Consider the following 7,734-nt stretch of genomic DNA (forward strand, 5'->3'; position numbering starts at 1 on the left):
CCGGCCGTGGGGAGCGCGGCGCGGAGCCCTTTCTGTCCTGCCCGCGCCCCCCAGCGCGGCGGTTCCCGGCTAATGGGGGTTTGCAGACAGCCGTCTTGTTCTGCTCCGCGTGTGCCCGTCTGAGTGCAGCTCCTGCCCTTTCTGGGAAAGGGATGTGCTCAGAAATGTGATATTCCTCTATGCCTTTTTGGCTTCCTCCCAGTGACCTTCACTAACTCGGGAGGCTGCAGGATCAGATAATGATCAGCTTTTTAAATGGGCTGTTTGTGAAGAAGGAACTTTTTGTCTCCCGAGTGACTTCTGTTGAATTTCTTGTGTAATCTTTTATTAATGTCCGTTTGTTTCATGTTGAGAATTTCATCCTGGCATTTAAATTTAGTTATTTTTAACTGGGGGTATTAATCTTTAGCGTTATCCTGATGTGCTATCACTTTCTCTTTACTGAATGTCTGTGCGATCGGGTTTGATTTCCCGCTCGGAGGGTGAGCTCTCGGTGAATGCGGGGGGCGGCGGTGCGGGGTGGCGGGCGCCGGGCGCTGCTGCTGGGCTCGCAGGCGTGCGGGGAGCCCCGGGCGCTGAACTGCTCCTTCCCTTGCTGCCTTGCTTTTTCGCTTTCTCCTCGTCTCCAGCGTGGTGGTATTTTCCATACACGACAATTCAAGGCATGTTAGCAATCAAGATGCAGTGAGACACAATATCCAGTACTTTACCGCAACTCAAATGTGTAATTTTTCCTTTTATCTCCCAACCCTGTAATGCTGTCAGGAGAGTCAATCAAGTTTTTCTAGAAAAATGTCTTTTTTTTTGAAATTGTTGTTTATCGCATGCCATTACACTGCTTGCTTGATTTTAGAGATATTTTTTTTCCCCTTACAATTTTCTCCAAATGGAGTATCTCCGGCTGAAATAAATATCTGAGCGTGTTGCCCAAAGGTTTGTTGTTGAAAGTTGTAGCTCCTAGAGAATTTAAGCTTACTCCAGAAAAACTGTTGAAAAATCCTCAAGAAAATAAAACATTGGCTCATTAAAACTTCTTCTGCTCTGTTGTAGCACTTTCAGCCCTTTGGGAAAGCAGAGGGGAGAGAGGGACAGGCATACAGCCGTAACATATTGTCTCTCAGGAGTCGAGAGATTGTTGTACAGCTGTGACAAGCGCGGGCTGCTGCTTTATATTCAGCGACTGAAACGAGAAAGGAAGAGGTGGAAATGTGCTTCTTATATTTGTTCCTAGTGAAGATATATCGAGGTGGCCTCAGTATTTCTGGGAATTATCGTTTTTAAAATTTACATTTACCCTTAAGGAGGTCAAGAATATCAGTTCTTGTCTTCCCCGAATTTTGATGCAGGCTGCAGCGCGGGGGTGGTGGTGTCCCGGTAATTTAACAGCACGATGCTTACCTGCCCGATGGCGATGGGCGATGCCGCCTGAAACTGCCCCGAAGTGCTGGGAAGTGCAGTTCCACTAAGTGGTATCGTTAAAACAATGGGAAAACTATTAAGAAGCGTGATGGCCATGTACTGCGGGCACGCACCGACCAGTGCTCCCGAGCTGCTCTCCTCTGCTGGGCCAGCAGCTCTTTATATTGAAAATCCTACTTTTGTGGACTGAGACCCAGGTCCTTAGGTGAAATTTTGGGCACCCCTGCGCACGTGAAAGGCATCTCCCGTAGCGCGCTGGGGGACTCTGCCTGCCGTGGCGCTCCAGCCGGGTGTACGTGATGTGCCAAGGGCTGGTGTGCCCGTTCCTGCAGCGCTTCCCTGGGACGGCGGCGTCCCACGCACGGGAGACTCTCGTTGCGCTCCGTTGGAGTGGTTCTGCTCTCCCCTCCGGCTGCTCGGGCTCTCGCACACACAGGTATGTGCGCTTGGGCTGATTTGTCCCTCCCCAGTGGCTTTCCAAGGGAAAGATTAACGCTAAGGACTGGACGCGGGGCTCCCGCGAGCACGCAGAGGGTGGAAGCGTTAAGGACCTCAGGGAGCTGCCGAAGGAGGGGTTGCGCAGGAATTTCTTCTGCTTGAAGGCAAAGGCTCTTCTTTGGCAGGTCGGGCTCAGTTACACAGAAGGAGATGCCGAGGCAAACAAACCTGAAATTCTCACGTGAGCTTAGAGCCCACGAGAGCTGAGCAAGTGCCGGGCAGCCCATGGCAGCAGCAGCTCTGACAGGTGCTGCCCCGCAGCCTGGCCGCCTGTGCCGGGGCAGCAGGGCTGGCGCTGCCGGGGGCACCCGCCAAACGGAGTGAACCTCCAGAGCGGGAGAGGGGATGACACTGAAGGAGCGCAATGATGTGATAAAAAGAGGACCAAGGATAATATCTGTCCTCTAGTAGATGGGGCTGGTAACATAGTAACCAAGGATGAGGAAAAGGCTGAGGTACTTAATGCCGTCTTTGCCTCAGTCTTCAGCAGTAGGACCAGTTGTTCCTTGAATTCTCCGACCCCTGAGCTAGAATACAGGGATGGGGAGCAGAGTGAAGCCCCTGTAGTCCAAAGGGAAATGGTGAGGGACCTGCTTCAGCACCTGGAGGTGCACAAATCTATGGGGCCGGATGGGATCCATCCAAGGGTGCTGAGAGAGCTGGCGGAAGTGCTCACCGGCCCACTGTGCATCATTTATGAACAGTCCTGGATAACTGGGGAGGTCCCAGCTGACTGGAGGTTGGCAAATGTGACGCCCATCCATAAGAAGGGCCGGAAGGAGGATCCGGGGAACTACAGGCCAGTCAGTCTGACATCGGTGCCTGGGAAGGTCATGGAGCAGATCATCCTCAGTGCCATCACACGGCACATGCAAGAGAACAGGGTGATCAGGCCCAGTCAGCATGGCTTTGTGAAAGGCAGGTCATGCCTGTCAAACCTGATCTCCTTCTATGACAAGGTGACCCACTTGCTGGACAAGGGAAAAGCTGTGGATGTTGTCTACCTGGATTTTTGCAAGGCTTTTGACACCGTTTCCCATAGCATTCTCCCGGAGAAACTGGCTGCTCATGGCCTGGACAGGTATACTCTTCGTTGGGTAAAAAACTGGCTGGATGGCCGTGTCCAGAGAGTGGTGGTAAATGGAGTTAAATCCAGTTGGTGTCCAGTGATGAGTGGTGTCCCCCAGGGATCGGTGCTGGGGCCCGTTCTCTTTGATATCTTTATCAACGATCTGGATGAGGGGATCGAGTGCTCCCTCAGTAAGTTCGCAGACGACACTAAACTGGGGGGGCGTGTTGATCTGCTTGAGGGTAGATTGGCTCTGCAGAGGGATCTGGACAGGCTGGACAGATGGGCTGAGGCCAATGGTATGAGGTTCAACAAGGCCAAGTGTCGGGTCCTGCACTTGGGTCACAACAACCCCATGCAGCGCTACAGACTGGGGGCGGAGTGGCTCGAAAGCTGCCTGGCAGAAAAGGACCTGGGGGTGTTGGTGGACAACCGGCTGAGCATGAGCCAGCAGTATGCCCAGGCAGCCAAGAAGGCCAACACCATCCTGGCCTGCATCAGGAATAGTGTGGTGAGCCGGACTAGGGAAGTAATCATCCCCCTGTACTCGGCACTGGTGAGGCCTCACCTCGAGTACTGTGTTCAGTTTTGGGCCCCTCACTACAAGAAGGACATTGAGGTGTTGGAGCATGTCCAGAGAAGGGCTACAAAGCTGGTGAAGGGTCTGGAGGACAAACCTTATGAGGAACGACTGAGGGATCTGGGGTTGTTTAGCCTGGAGAAGAGGAGGCTGAGGGGAGACCTTATCACCCTCTACAACTACCTGAAAGGAGGTTTTAGAGAGATGGGAGCTGACCTCTTCTCCCTGGCGACAAGTGATAGGACAAGAGGAAATGGGTTCAAGTTATGTCAGGGCAGGTTTAGATTGGATATTAGGAAGCATTTTTTCACTGAAAGGGTTATTAAACATTGGAATAAGCTGCCCAGAGAGGTGGTGGATTCACCATCCCTGGAGGTGTTTAAGAAAAGGGTAGATGAGGTGCTTAGGGACATGGTTTAGGAGTGGTGGTGTATTTATCAGGGTAGGTTAATGGTTGGACTTGATGATCTTAAAGGTCCCTTCCAACCTCACTGATTCTATGATTCTATGATTCTATGTCATGTCATAGAATCAGAGAAATGTCTGGGTTGGAAAAGACTTTTAAGATCATTGAGTCCAACCATAAACCTGACACTGTGCAGTCTACCACCAACCCATGTCCCTCAGCACCACATCTGCCCGTCTTTTAGATACCTCCAGGGACGGCGACTCCACCCCATCCCTGGGCAGCCTGTGCCAGTGCTCGACAACCCTTTAGGTGAAGAAATTTTTCCTAATGTCCATCCTCAACCTCCCCTGGCACAACTTGAGGTCATTTCCTCTTGTCCTATCGCTTGTTACTAGCAAGAAGAGGTAAATCCACCCCTCGCTACCCCCTCCTGTCAGGGCGCTGTAGGGAGCGAGAAGGTCTCCCCTCAGCCTCCTCTTCTCCAGGCTGAACACCCCCAGGGCCCTCAGCGCTCCTCATCACACGTGTGCTCCAGACCCCTCACAGCTCCGCTGCCCTTCTCTGGACACACTCCAACACCTCAATGTCTGTCTTGTCGTGAGGGGCCCAAAACTGAACGCAGCACTCGAGGTGGGGCCTCACCAGTGCCGAGCACAGGGGGACGGTCACTGCCCCAGTCCTGCTGGCCACACTGCTCCTGATACAGACCAGGATGCCATTGGCCTTCTTGGCCACCTGGGCACACTGCTGGCTCATACACAGCTACTGTCGACCAGCACCCCCAGGGCCTTCTCTGCCAGGCAGCTCTCCAGCCACTCTGCCCCAAGGCTGTAGCGTCCATGGGGTTGGTGTGACCCAAGGGCAGGACCCGGCACTTGGCTGTGTTGACCCTCACACCATTGGCCTCGGCCCATCCATCCAGCCTGTCCAGATCCCTCTGTAGGGCCATCCTACCCTCTGGCAGATCCACGCTCACACCCAACTTGGTGTCCTCTGCAAACTGACCGAGGGTTTGCAGAGACCGGTCCCCTCGTCCAGGTCGTTGGTAAAGATACTAAACAGAACCGGCCCCAGTACTGAGCCCTGGGGAACACCACTGGTGACCAGTCGCCAACTGGATTGAACTCCATCCGCCACAGTGCCTCTGAAGGGAAGACGGACTGGGGCAGCCGCGTTGTCCCAGCCGGGCGGTGGCTGTGGCTGTGGCTGGCCGCTGCGATGCCGAGCGCCCGCCGTGCCGCGTCTTTGCTGGGGCGAGAGCGGCCGGCAGCAGCGCCGGGCACTCGGCACCCGGGCGGTGCGGCGGCAGCCTGGGCTGCGCTTTACAGCAATTGCGGCCCAGCGACCCATTTAACCAGCCCTAATAGTTTTCTGAGGCTAAAATTCAGTTATTTCCTCCCATTCAGGGAGGGCTGTGAAAATGTTTGGAGGCACTTATGTTTGAGACTGAATGGACTGAAGCTTCCACTTGTATCGACGGCGTTTTCTTGGCACAGAGCTCGCTTGCCCAATTCAGCGCGATACGCTGTTTTGCTACATTATTAAGCCGGTGCAAATTGGTGCTGCCTTTTTGCAGCCATATGCTCCGTCACAAGATGTGGGCTTCTTCCTCCTCGGTCTGTTTAAATATGCTTTCCACTAGTGCTTTTGCAGAAGGCAAAAGCACTTTAATATTTCTGTTTACTCTTTTGGAGACAAAATCAATATTTGTTAGATGCAATTATGAAGAATGATGGATGTGCTGTCAGTGGTATGAGAGTATGAAGAACACTGTTATGGCACAGGCCTGCTCTTAATAAAAGCAGAGAGGAGAGACAAACAAGCTGGCCTGAAAAATCCCATCCCAAATCATGAGCTCTGTAATAAACAGGAAGCTTTTCAAGCGTTGGTTTAAATTGGAGTTGATTGCCTGCTTCGGGGCACTGCTTGACAATTTGCTTAAGTAAGGGTTGGATTTGCCCGGGCTGTGTTTGTGCCCCTTTGGGTTTGTTTTGGTGACTGCCCTGCGCGCCTCGCACGTGGCTCTGCAGATCTGCCGCGTCTGTCCTGCGCAGCACACGACGTCGGTGCCCGCTGGAGAGCTGCCGCAGCCCGCCTGTCCCAATTCTTTAATTTTCCTTCGATTTTAGCCTTGGCTTGATTCTAGATGAGTTGGAGGCTTATGGCACTGTCTCAGCGAGACAGGCAGTGCTTCCCAGACTCCTTCCCCGGCCCTTCGGGGGTTTTACCTGTCAGATCCCCGAGCCGCCTGATGCCAACGCTCTGCTTCCCGCCTGGTTAGTGATGCCCACTCGTGGGGATGAGAGCTGATCATCTGTCCATCCCTCACTCATGGGAAGGATGTAAGAAGCTACAATTACTAGATATTAGGAAGAAGTTTTCCCCCGTGGGGGCGGTGAGCCCCTGGCGCAGGGTGCCCCGAGGAGCTGTGGCTGCCCCATCCCTGGGGGTGTTCAAGGCCGGGTTGGACGGGGCTGGGAGCGACCTGGGCTGGGGGGAGGTGGCCCTGCCCGGGGCGGGGGGTGGGAACTGGGTGGTCTTCAAGGTCCCTTCTGACCCAAACCATTCTGTGATTCTATTATTCTACGATATTAGCAATTCCTCTTTTTCAGCTGTTGTATCTATTAGTTACATTTTCTGCTGATTTCCATAACTAACCACATGAGCCTGGAGGTGGGCTCACGTCCCGCTTGCCCCTCCCCGGCGGTGAATCGGGGGCAGCTGCCTTGCGAAGGCAGGGAGTCTCTCCCAGGTGATGGGGAGGAAAACGTGCGACGGGAGAGAGCAGAATTTAAGGGTCTGTTTGGCAGTCGGTACACAGGCTGCCGGCGGGGGCTCGCGGCGGTGCCCGGGCGGGAGGAGGGGAGGAGGGCTGGGGGCAGCGCCGGGGCAGAGGGGCAGCAAACAGCCCCTCCTGGGGCAGCGCTCAGGCCAGGGCTGTGCCGTCAGCCCGCAAACGGGGCACCAGAGGGGGGGTGTAAGCACCGACCGGGGAGCGTTCTGCTCTCTAGCTCCACGTCAGGCCTCGGGGAGTTCTGTGTAAGAACTGAGGGGCTAATACGGGCGTCTGAACGGCCATAAAGGACGGGGACAGAGCTCTGATGGGGTCACTGGAGCCCAGAGATTCAGATTTATGAAGCTGCTGGTTTTGCCTAATAGGTAATTTTTTCTCCTTATTCCCCTACAGCTTCAGAAGTCTTACCAAGAAGTGAATCTCAAAACGTGATTTCCTGAAGTAAATGAAAGTAGTGAAGAACCAGTGTCCCAGGAATGGGAAGCGCTCAAGGTATTGTTTTTTCTGACCCGTAACAGTGAATGCAAGTGATGAGGAAAGGGAAGAAATACTGTTGAATGTTTGTATTACTTAGGCACTGCCTCAAGTGGCAGCAAAAGTGGGCAAAAAGCAAAAGCAGGCAAAAGCCTGCGCTGCCCGGAGCCCTCCTGTGCTGCGGGGCTGGGGGTGCCACCGCCGGCGGGGACAGAGGAGTCTCACCTCGGCTGTGTCTTTGCAGGACCTGAATACTTCATAGTGCCAATTTTGTCGATGCACGTGTATGTTTGGGGTTTTTTTCTCTTCCCCCTCCCCCCCCTTTTTTTTTTCCCTTCTCAGTGTTCAAGGTTAAACTTTCCACTGCAGAGAATTAGTTGGTAAAAGACAAAGGCCGCTGATCAGTAGGGGTAGGAGAAGATACATTTTACAAAAGATTTTCAGCTGCAGTACCTGAAGATAGATCAATATTTTCTATTTGCCTTAGCACT

At 53.5% G+C, this 7,734-nt stretch overlaps 1 long non-coding RNA gene across 1 annotated transcript in view; it reads left to right on the forward strand.

Moving 5' to 3' along the window:
• Positions 1-7,237, forward strand: part of LOC309674499 — a 40,730-nt gene extending 33,493 nt beyond the window's left edge. Inside the window, exon 3 of the long non-coding RNA XR_014269400.1 lies at positions 7,163-7,237. This is a non-coding gene — a long non-coding RNA (uncharacterized lncRNA). The remainder of the gene's footprint in view (positions 1-7,162) is intronic.
• Positions 7,238-7,734: the final 497 nt, after the last annotated feature.

Source organism: Vanellus vanellus (assembly GCF_965231255.1).
Source record: "Vanellus vanellus genome assembly, chromosome: 7".
Lineage (NCBI taxonomy): Eukaryota > Metazoa > Chordata > Aves > Charadriiformes > Charadriidae > Vanellus > Vanellus vanellus.